We start from the raw sequence: 12,717 nt of genomic DNA, 5'->3' as shown, positions 1-12,717 counted from the left end.
AATCTGAACTGTCAGATCCAGATGAAAAATGAGTCATAAGCTAGCGGGGGAGATGAGGAGAGGTGAGGGAAGATTTCGAACAGAGTGGAGGGTCATTCCTCATTGCGATGAAAATCCGTCATCCAGATACCTTGCCGCAGCAACCTTCGCCATGCCGCTGGTGAGCCTCACCTCCTCCTTGTGCTCGGTTGTTGAAAGTCAACGAAGACTCCTGGATCGGTGACGATGCATCAGCAATGTGGGGATGAAGGAGGAGGATCTCGGCAAGATCCCTACCAGGGATTTGGGGAACGAATGTCCTGCTGAGAACGGCGGGGAGGTGGCGTCATCTACGGCTCGGTGGAGAACGGCGTGCATGTGATTCGGATCGGAAGAACAGAGAGACGGGAGAGACAAGAGAGAGGAAGAGGATGCGGGGATTGGGGGCGGGTGGGTGGGGAGTGGGTTCGACTCAGATGATGACCTCTACTACTACAAGGCCAAACTTTCGACATCTACGCATACCATTGTACATCTTGACTACGAGATCCATGCTCCCGGACGAACATGGCACACGGAGGGATCGTATTCCGCTACCTCCTGCCCTCCGCCTCTGGCGCCGATCTGCTGATGGTGAGGAGATTCATCTCGCCGTTGAGAGGCCGCAAATCGAGGTTCCAGCTCTTCAGGCTACATAAGCAACAGGAGGGCCGGCCGGCTCCCTGGTCCTGGCGCGTCTACCAGATGGCCGGGCAGGTGCTCTTCGACGGTCAGGCCTGCTCCAAGGCCTTCGACACGGGACACGCTGGCAGGCCGGGCTACGTCTACTTCCTCGATGACGTCTACCCTGGTGGTCCACACGGTGTCCTCCAGCAGAACGAGTATCCCTGCGCCGAGATAGGGATACTCATTTCATCTATATGGATACTTGTATCAGCCCTTAGGTGGAAACAAATTATGCCAGGTAGCATGGATACTTGTATCAGCCCTTCAAACAAGGAAACAAGCAATCATGTTAGCTAGCGGCGCATATAGTTGAGGGACGGAGTACCTGAGTTGAGATCGCATGAAAAAAGAAGAAGAATAAAGGTGGCTGGAATTCTAACCTTTTGCTTCACAAAACAAAAATGTACATACTTTTTTTTAGCAAGCGTGTGTGTTTGAGCCAGTGTTATTAGACAAGATAACAATGTACTAGCAGGCAGTCGGCACGAAGAGCTCTGATAGCTGTTACAACTTATGCAAGATTTATACAGTAGTAGAATCACAGAAGTGTAATTTTAAGCTAGTGTACTCTCACTAATAACGAGAAGGAACTATTTTTTATTCAGATGCTTACAGAGATACATGTACTCTTATTCTTCACAAAAATGTTAACTGCACTTTTCTGCTATATAAGGGTCGTAAGTATGCTCTTATTCTTCACAAAAATGTTAAGTGCACTTTCAGTTATATAAGTCCAAATAAACTAATTGTTTCTGCAGCTATTAATAAATGGCGTGTGTGAACAACATATTTTACTGAAAGCTACAATTTTTAAAATGCAATAACACAATGGAAATGTATATGAACACCTATCACTTTAAGGTCGAACTAAGATCAAGCTACATATGTGTTGACATGTTTGCTCGGAATTGCATATATCCATCACAATAGTTACATACGGATTGTATTCAAAGTGAATTGCGTTAGCATGTTTTCTCCATTTTGACCAGTTTTTGCTCTACAGTGCATACATCCCTACTGCCAAGTTCTTAAGCTGAAGCTGGGCGTCATCGGACTTGGAGGCCATTGTCAGCGGTGTAGCGTTGGTGAAGGTAAAACCTAAAGAGACAACCACAGAAGCATGGGAGTGTGCGGTGTGGTCTGTCGCCTGTCAGTCGGATGCAGTACTAAAACTGTTGGCGAAAAACGCTTCGACTTTGATGTGGGGCTTTGGTATGTGGTCACTGAGGCCATCTGCCGACTCATCCAATGACTCTCTAGCACGTGCAATAGGAGAGAGAGGGGCCACAAAATTTTGTGTCGCCCCAATTATTACTGAGATCAAACAAGCGGGAGGACTTGTAGCATGAGCCATTTTTAGGCAGCCAGGGAACTATAAAGTTTGTTCTATTATTACAGATGAATAGAAGGCTTTCGATCAGGTATACTTACTTGCTTTAGTATCTGTAAAACCCTAAAATGGCCTTTGGCATGAGTATGGCGTTTTGGATATCGGCCTCCATGGAAGCAATTTTGGAAAAAAACAAGATTCAGAATTTCTGGTTTAAAAAAATCTGATTTTTTTATACAAGTAAACAAGGATGTGAGGTGTATGTGTAAATTTTAGGATGAAATACCTTTAAATGCGATCTGTACAAAAAAGAGAAATTCATGGTCTGGGAGGATGAACGGTATCATGTGTTAAAAAGCCCTAGATTTGTTTTTCTATTGCACAGCCCTCATTTCAACGTATTTCATCTTGAAAATTTATACATTTGTGCATTATGCTTTCATGTATGTCTATATTTTCTTATAATTTTTTGAACAGTAAAAATATGAATTTTCATTAATTTTGAATTTTACATTTGGAGGCCTCCATGGAGTTCGGCCTCCAATAGCAATATCTTCTTTGACATCCACTATAAGTACTATTAGTTGTAAGAAGGCCTAAATAGGGTGGCAGCACGACTTCTCAAGGCTCACATGTTATTAACACTAGATCCCTTTTGTTTGCAGACAACTGGGATACATCACAGTCATGGCAAGAGTACATAAAACAAGTGGGGTATTAGCACAAGCAGCTCATACAGTGGGATGAACCCAATTCGTCTAGGTCATCTCACAAAACTTTGCCTGGAAAAATCTACTTCAAATCCACCCATAGCGCAATGAAAAACAGTTGGATTCAATGGCTAGCTTAATCTTCCTAGCTTGCTGCAGAATTAGACCTATCTATGAGTGAATAAACTTTTTTTCAATTGCTAGCTTACTCGATCTTCCTAGCTTGCAGCAGAATTAGACCTATCTATGAGTGAATAAGTTGCTCCTAAACTGAGACTAACATCAGTTACCCCCTTCCAACAGATCTAACAGTGTTCAAAAACTAAAGAAAGTGTATCTATGATCGAGAGATAGGAAGGGGACAGGAGGCGTCCTGTCTTGGGGTTTCCTGTCGGCAGTGGATCCTGCAGGCTGGATGCCTGAGATGGGGACGAGGGCGAAGCTTTACCCGCCTTTCTGTGGTGTAGTCGTCCGACGAGACTGTGCCGGCATAGGCGCCGACGATCGATGACATCGAGGCCTACTGGATGATGCTACAGATAGAGCCGTGGAGGAGGACACGGTTCCATCTTGAGCCAAATTGGTTTGGCCAGGCAGATAATGGGTTATGGGCCTACTAATGCAAGCAATAGGCACAATGGCTGATACTCATTTTTTTAAACTATTCTGAAAAATAGGTTACATGTTTTTTTTATCACGGATTTAAACAAAAGAGAGAACTGACTAGTTGGAAAAACAATATTGTACAACATATAACCTTGGTATTTTAACAATTACTTACCTGAGTTTCTCTTCAGGAGTGATCCCAAGAGCAACTTCACATACTGGGCAGGATACAATCTCCTCTTCATCTATTTTCTTCATAATACACTCCCGGCAAACTGCATACATGAAGATGGTTATAATACAGGCAGGCATGCAAGTATCATACAGAGTTTTCTAAGAACCAAATTTATCATCGCACACATGTCACCTCACGTCGGACAGTTTCTATGTATAGGCTATACGGTTCGTCTGTCGTCGTAAACCAGCAGCAAAACACTCTCTCCTCAAAAGTGATCATGCTTCGGCTGCTCCGCATCTCCCTAGCCCCCCGTTCTGCTCTGATCCCGAGCTCCAAACCAAATTCTCCTCACAGACTAGCGGCCGATCTCTGCAAAAGGAGATGGATGCCGGCAGTAGTAGTAGGATTACGACTACAAGGAAGAGGAAATCAGCAGCAGCGGTTGGACACAACGAAGGCGGAGAGGGTGAAGACTGACGCGATCTCGACCCCCCCCCCCCCACCCGGATGACATGCTCCCGAAAGATAATCTTGCTCCTCCCTATCAAGCAAGGTAGTCGCACCCAGATCCTCGTGATACGGAGCCTCTTTATATTGTGACTTTCCTATGATTCAAATAAAATCAAAAACACCGTTGGTTCTTAGAAAAACTAACAACATTTTCCTTTTTGAAATGGTGTGTGTGTGTGTGGGCGGGGGGGGGGGGGGGGGGTCAACCATCTCAATATTGTTTCAACAAGAGACCAATTCTTAAGATAACCTGGATAACTAACATTAATCCCACTAAATAAGTGTAGCCTGCACTTTTCTTAAAAAATGTAACTAAATAAAAAGGTGTAAGTTGCACTTTGACTGAACTAATGTTGCACTTTTCTGAATTGAATGGCATATACGGAGAAGAGACCATCAGAATCACCTATGGAGTGTGGAGCAAGCTGTTCAGCTCGCTTGGTATGGAACTTCGATGGCCACGCACTGGCGTGGACCATTACCAGCCAGAACTACTAGACACCACCATGGAACAAACCGAAGGCATCTCACCTAGAAGATCTTTTGAACAAATCATGGCTACTGCAAATCCTTGTACAGTGGGTAAAGAAACATAATTACCACAAGAAAGAAACAGAGGAACTTTAAACCGAAAGTGCCTACATAAACTTTTCAAATTCTTTGTCTAGCAGGTCTACGGCTAGGCTAACCTCTTTTTTCGCCCCTTCTCCCTTTGCCTGGTCCAACAAAAATGTGAAAGATATGCAGATATAGAGTCCTAGGTAGGCTGGCCGATCGATGGATAACTGAATGACGAGCATGAGCGGATATGCTGGAGAGCGGGGCAGCTAGGTGCTGCAATGGCAGGGAAGGGAGGCTGTCTTCACCGTGCAGCAAGGGAGCCTAGACGCCTGGCACCGGCGGTAGCGCAGCTCCATCACGAACTCATTCACCGGAGCACCCACCGGCCCATGGACCTCGTCGTTCAGCTTGCAGCTCAGCCACCGCTTGAGTAGGACATGCAGTGAGGGCAGACCGGCTCGTCATGGCATAAGATCTCCATCCAGCCTCCACCAAGATCTTCTCGGCCATATCTTCCTCCTGCTGTTGTGCATCGCGGATCGAGTCCAGGCGTGGACGTGGATTTTTAGAACATCTGCACCCGGGCCCTGCTATCCTAGCTGTCCAATATTGCTTTAAGATCTGTGCAACACAACTAACTTTCTATCTGAAATTTTCTCTTTTTTGTTTCTCTCGCATAAAACATGTTTTGAAGTTCAAACCTTTGCAGCGTGGCAAAGCTTTCTATTTAGAATCTAGGATAAATCTTTCAGATTTTTTGGTCAAAAATAAATATACAAAAAATGATTTTTTAGACTTAAAAAATCATTTTTTGTATATTTATTTTTGACCAAAAAATCTGAAAGATTTATCCTAGATTCTAGATAGAAAGCTTTGCCACGCTGCAAATGTTTAAACTTCAAAACATGTTTTATGCGAGAGAAACAAAAAAAAGAAATGTGTTTGCACGAATCGCGAAGCGCAGAATGGATGGATAGATAGGAAGGGCCTGGGTGCACGTGTTCTATTATATATTTTTGGTCCAGGCGTCCGCCATCTGCAACCACTGGCGTCGCCGCGTCGGGAGGCCCTCCACTGCCCATACCGACAACTATAGGATCTTCGGCAGCTCTGCTGATCCGCACTCAGCCCTCTCTGACGAGGCCGTGGGGCCTGTTTCTGTTGCTCCGCTCCGGGAGGGTGGGTCGTGGTATCATCCCATGTTGGCGCGGTCATGCCATGCTCAACCTCCGCACCGGCGAGCGCATTGCCCTCCAGGATGGCGTGTGCATCCTCATCAACTCCGACGACATCAGGTGCCTCATGATGATTTGTGCAGTCGCCATGTCCGCTGCCCCGTCTTCTGGTGCCTGCATGGTCGCTGCCATAACGTTCAACCAAACAAACATGGCCTTCTACCGCCCGGGCATGGAGTATTGGATGTCGCTACCGGCAGAGATGATGGCCCCGCCCAACGCCCAAGACCTGACTTACCACCACAGATGGTTCCAGGCCGTTGACTCAGATGATGACCTCTACTACTACAAGGCGAACTTTCGACATCTACAATACCATTGTACATCTTGCCTACGAGATCCGTGCTCCCCGGACGAACATGGCACACTGGGGGATCGTACCTTGCTACCTCCAGCCCTCCGCCTCTGGTGCCGATCTGCTAATGGTGAGGAGATTCATCTCGCCGTTGAGAGGCCGCACGTCACGGTTCTAGCTCTTCAGGCTACAGTAGCAACAGGAGGGCCGGCCGGCTTCCTAGTCCTGGAGCATCTACCAGATGGCCGGGCAGGTGCTCTTCGACGGCCGGGCCTGCTCCAAGGCCTTCGACATGGGACACGCTGGCAGCCCGGGCTATATCTACTTCCTCGACGACGTCTACCCTGGTGGTCCGCACAGTGTCCTCCAGCAGAACGAGTATCCCTGCGCCGACGCCGGCGGGTGGCGTTACTCAATCCCCAGTGAGATCGAGCGTTGCCTGCCATGGTCTCCCCCCTCGGACACCTCGCCGTGCGTTTGGTACCACCACTAATTGAGCTATACCCAAGTACCCAACAGGTTCAGTTTGAGGCATCATACAGATATCAATCAGTTTAATTAGAGTCTTTGTTGTTTGTGTTTGCTCCTCGTCAGTGTTTCTTTTGTGTTGTACTCTTTGATTTGGTTGTTGTTGTAATATGTGAACCTGAAAGTTCCATATCCAGTTTGCTGTATGTGTGCAAAATTTGAAGTCTGTTTCCGAACTCATTTCATCTATATGGATACTTGTATCAGCCCTTAGGTGGAATAAATTATTCCAGGTAGCATGGATACTTGTATCAGCCCTTCAAACAAGGAAATAAGCAATCATGTTAGCTAGTGGCGCATATAGTTGAGGGACGGAGTACCTGACTCGAGATCGCATGAAAAAAAAAGAATAAAGGTGGCTGGAATTCTAAGCTTTTGCAAGCATGTGTGTTTGAGCCAGTGTTATTAGAAAAGATAACAATGTACTAGCAGGGTGTCGGCACGAAGAGATCTGATAGCTGTTACAACTTATGCTAGATTTATACAGTAGTAGAATCCACAGAAGTGTAATTATAAGCTAGTATACTCTCACTAATAACGAGATGGAACTATTTTTTATTCAGATGCATACAGAGATACATGTACTCTTATTCTTCACAAAAATCTTAACTGCACTTTTCTGCTATATAAGGGTCGTACGTATACTCTTATTCTTCACAAAAATGTTAAGTGTACTTTTGAGTTAATTGTTTCTGTAGCTATTAATAAATGGTGTGTATGAACAACATATTTTACTGAAAGGTGCAAATTTTAAAATGCAATAACACAATGGAAATTTATATGAACTCCTATCACTTTAAGGTCGAACTAAGATCAATCTACAGATGTGTTGACATGTTTGCTTGTCGGAATTGCATATATCATTCACAATAGTTCTATACGGATTCTATTCAAAGTGAATTTCGTTAGCTTGTTTTCTCCATTCTGACCATTTGTAGCTGTATAGTCTATACATCCCTACTGCCAAATTCTTAAGGCTGCAGCTGGGCGTCATCGGGGTTGGAGGCCATTGTCGGAGGCGTACCGTTGGCAAAGGTAAAACCTAAAGAGACAAGGACAGGAGCATGGGACAGTGCGGTGTGGTTTGTCGCCTGTCAGTCGGTTGCAGTACTAAAACTGTTGGCGGAAGCCGCTTCAACGCTGATGCGGGGCTTTGATGGACTCTGATGCCATCTGCCGACTCATCCAATGACGCTCTTATACGTGAAATTGGAGGGAGAGGGGCCACAAAATTTTGTGTCAACCCAATTGCTACTGAGATGAAAGAAGTTGGAGGCTTGCAGCATGAGTCATTTTGAGGCAGCCGAAGAAACTATAGAGTTTGTTCTATTGTTACAGATGAACAGAAGATTTTGGATCATGTATACTTACTTGCTTTAGTATCTGTAGAACCACCAAATGGCTTATTTTGACATCTATTGTATGTACTACTCCCTCCGTCCCATAATATATGAGTGTTTTTACCACTAGTGAATGGACTCTGAGGCCATCTGCCGACTCATCCAATGACGCTCTTATACGTGAAATTGGATGGAGAGGGGCCACAAAATTTTGTGTCAACCCAATTGCTACTGAGATGAAAGAAGCTGGAGGCTTGCAACATGAGCCATTTTGAGGCAGCCAAAGAAACTATGGAGTTTGTTCTATCGTTACAGATGAATAGAAGATTTTGGATCATGTATACTTACTTGCTTTAGTATCCGTGGAACCTCCAAATGGCTTATTTTGACATCCACTGTATGTACTACTCCCTCCGTCCCATAATATAAGTGCGTTTTTAATCATGGGATGGAGGGAGTATTGGTGATATGAAGACCTAAAAGGTGGCAGCACCACTTCTTAAGGTTCGCATATTATTAACGCTATGCAGGTGTACTTATACATGGATTTGAAGAGAATTGACAAGTTCGAAAAACAATGTTGTACAACAGATAATTAACAATTGTATCCCCTATTCTTAAATAGTTGATTTCCACTAAATCTAGTTCTCTCAACATGGGGCCTTCTACCTCACCTGGTCTGCCATGTCAGTATCCACGTGCAGGAAAATCACCTAGTTTTAACAATTACTTACCCGAATTTACCTTCAAGAGTGATTCCAAGAGAAACATCGCATACTGGGCAGGATTCGATCTCCTCCTCATCTATTATCTTCATAATACACTCCAGGCAAACCGCATACAGGAAGATGGTTATAATACATGCAGGCATGCAAGTATGATACAGAGATTTGAAAGAACCAAATTTATAATTGCTCACATGTCATCTTCTCATATTGGACAGTTCCCTATGTATACGCTATAAGATTTGTCTGTCGTTGTATGTAAACCAGCAGCGAAACACTCTCTCCTCATAAGCGAGCATGCTTCAGTTGCTCCGCATCTCCCTAGCCCCCCGTTCTGCTCTGATTCCGAGCTCCAGCAAACCAAATTATCCTCACGGACTAGGGGTTGATCTCTACCATAGGAGATGGAGGCCGGCAGTAGTAGTAGGAGTACGACTACCAGGAAGAGGATATCACCCACACTCGAGGATGAGGGCGGTGGCGGAGGATGAAAAAAAATTGAGGTTGGGCGGACCCATGATAAAATGTCTTGTGTCCACATGTATATCACACATACATTCATCTAAAAAATGTATATCACTCACTCACTCACACACACACACACACGCGCGCGCGCGCGCACACACACACACAGAGAAACACACACACACACAGACACACACAGACACACAGACACACACACACAGAAACACACACACACACACACACACACACACACACACACACACCATATCAAGCAATGCTATCATATAAATAACAAATTCAAATCATCATCCCCGCATGTGCTCTTGCCATTGGCTGCCTGGTTGCCCCTCCTGCAAGGATTCGTCGTCGCCAATTCGTGTCCACCCATGGACTGAAGCATGGATGAACGAACGAAGGAACTAGTATCACTGGATCGAGCATTATGGACAGGAAGAGAGGATCGGTGACAATGCGTGACTTGCATATGGCCCAGTATTGTATGTGACTTGCATAACGCCCAATAATAATTTTTGGCATTCAATCTATATGTATAGGTAAATAATCGCTGCAAATCAAGGTAGGGGGGAAGTCGGGGGGAAATGAAAAGACTAACCAGTAACTGAGATCAGAGAATGACTTGAGGGTGACTTGTGTTGGCTTGGCTTCCCCGAAAGCAGATTCAGTGAGATTGTGAAAGAAAGTCATCGCTACAACTTATCTGCCTTCCAAGCTAGCTAGATCTACCGGTAAATAAAGAGTCAAAGCAAAATCTTATAATTTGTCAGTTTTAGCATGTAACCTTGTATGCACATTCGTTGCTATCTTATCTTATACTCAGTGGCGGAGGACGAAAAAAATTGTGTTCACAGGTGAGGCGGACCCATGATAAAATGTCTTGTGTTCACAGGTATATCACACACACACACACACACACACACACACACACACACACACACACACACACCATATCGTGCAATGCTATCCATAAAAATAAAAAATTGGGCAATTTAAATATCTGACTGTAAAAATAATGTCCAAAATGAAAATTCCACTTTAAAGACAAGTTGATTATGTGAAGTTAAATAATAAAATGCATTAAACACTAAACAAAGAAATCAATGATGACCACTAAACTTGAAAATCACGCCAAGAAATTCAGAATCACATTTTCATCCAATTATACATAATATTGGAAATTAACCCTACCAATTCAGATTCTACCCTGCAAAAAAATTCAGATTCCATCTTCGTGAACCAGGAATTAGAAAAAACCAAGGTATGCATCACTTGCGATTCTTTTGAGTGATACTTGGAGAGATATAGAAAAGTTGGCTTGACGTACTCTTCCGCCCCTAGCGACGGAGTGGGCTAGGGCGACAGTAGAACGCTATGATATTAATGTACTAGAAAAAAAATCACATCATCATCCCCACATGCGGCTCTTGCCATTGGCTGCCTGGTTGCTGCTCCTACAAGGATACGTCGTTGCCAATTCGTGTCCACCCATGGACTGAAGCATGGATGAACGAACGAACGAACTAGTACCTCTGGATCGAGCATTGCGGACCGGAAGATAGGATCGGTGACTATGTGTGACTTGCATATGGCCCAATATTGTATGTGACTTGCATAACGCTCAATAAGAATTCTTGGCGATCGATCTATATGTATAGATAAATACTCGCTGCAAATCAAGGTAGGGGGGAAATCAGGGGGCAATGAAAAGACTAACCAGTAACCGAGATCTGAGAATGACTTGAGGGTGACTTGTGTTGGCTAGGCTTCCCCGAAAGCAGATTTAGTGAGATTGTGAAACTAAGTCATCGCTGCAACTTATCTGCCTTCCAAGCTAGATAGATCTAACAGTCAATAAAGAGTCAAAGAGAAATCTTCTTATAATTTGTCAGTTTTAGCACGTAACCTTGTATGCATGTTCGTTGCTATCTTATCTTATACTCAGTGGCAGAGGACGAAAAAAAATTAGGAGAGGCCCGCCCATGATAAAATGTCTTGTGTTCACATGTATATCACACACACATTCATCTGAAAATGCATATCGCACACACACAGACACAATATCGGATAATGCTATCCATAAAAATAAAAATTCAGCAATTAAAAAATCTAACTGTAAAAATAATTATACCAAAATTAAAATTCCACTTGAAAGACAAGTTGATTATGTGAACTTAAATAATAAAATCCATTAAACACTATACAATGAAATCAATGATGACCAGTAAACTTGAAAATCACGCCCAGAAAATCAGAATCACATTCATCCAGTTATACATGATATTGGAAATTACCCTACCAATATAGATTACATCCTTGTGAACCAGGAATTAGAGAAAACCGAGGTATGCACCACTTGCGATTCTTTTGAGTGATACTTGGAGAGAGATTGAAAAGTTGGCTTGACATACTCTTCCGCCCCTAGCGACAGAGTGGGCTAGGCCGACCGCAGAACGCTACGATATTAATTTACTACAAAAAAATCAGATCATCATCCCCACATGCACTCTTGCCATTGGCTTCCTGGTTGCCGCCCCTGCAAGGATTCGTCGTCGCCAATTCCTGTGCACCCATGGACTGAAGCATGAATGAACGAACGAAGAAACTAATACCTTTGGATCGAGCATTATGGGCGGGAAGAGAGGATCGGTGACTATGCGTGACTTGCATATGGCTCATTATTGTATGTGACTTGCAAAACGCCCAATAAGAATTTTTGGCGATCGACCTATATGTATAGGTAAATACTCGCTGCAAATCAAGTAGGGGGGTAATCATGGGGAAATGAAAAGACTAACCAGTAACTGAGATTTGAGAATGACTTGAGGGTGACTTGTGTTGGCTTGGCTCCCCCGAAAGCAGATTCAGTGAGATTGTGAAAGGAAGTCATCGCTGCAACTTATCTGCCTTCCAAGCTAGCTAGATCTATCGGTCAATAAAGATTCAAAGAGAAATCTTCTTGTAATTTGTCAGTTTTAGCACATCACCTTGTATGCATGTCTGTTGCTATCTTATCTTATACTCAGTGGCGGAGGACGAAAAAAATTGAGTTGAGGCGGACCCATGATAAAATGTCTTGTGTTCACATGTATATCACACACACATTCATCTAAAAATGTATATCACACACACACACACACACACACACACACACACACACACACACCCACGCACGCACGCACGCACCCACCCACACACACACACACACACACCATATCGAGCAATGTTATCCATAAAAATAACAAATTGGGCAATTTAAATATCTGACTGTAAAAATAATGACCAAAATGAAAATTCCACTTGAAAGACAAGTTGATTATGTGAAGTTAAATATCAAAATGCATTAAACACTAAACATTGCAATCAATGATGACCACTAAACTTGAAAATCACGTCCAGAAAATCAGAATCACATTTTCATCCAATTATACATAATATTGGAAATTAACCCTGCCAATTCAGATTTCATCTGCATGAACCAGGAATTAGAGAAAACCGAGGTATGCATCACTTG

General features: G+C 43.7%; 1 pseudogene; it reads left to right on the top strand.

Annotated features, from left to right (window-relative positions):
- The first annotated feature begins 546 nt into the window (after positions 1-546).
- On the top strand, positions 547-6,623 carry LOC147972873 (uncharacterized; annotated as a pseudogene).
- Positions 6,624-12,717: the final 6,094 nt, after the last annotated feature.

The sequence above is a fragment of the Triticum urartu genome, chromosome 5A (genome assembly GCF_056163025.1).
Source record: "Triticum urartu cultivar PI428250 chromosome 5A, HENAU_Tu73, whole genome shotgun sequence".
Classification (NCBI taxonomy): Eukaryota; Viridiplantae; Streptophyta; class Magnoliopsida; order Poales; family Poaceae; genus Triticum; species Triticum urartu.
Note: the sequence above shows the minus strand (reverse complement) of the source record. Positions and strands in the feature narration are given on the sequence as shown.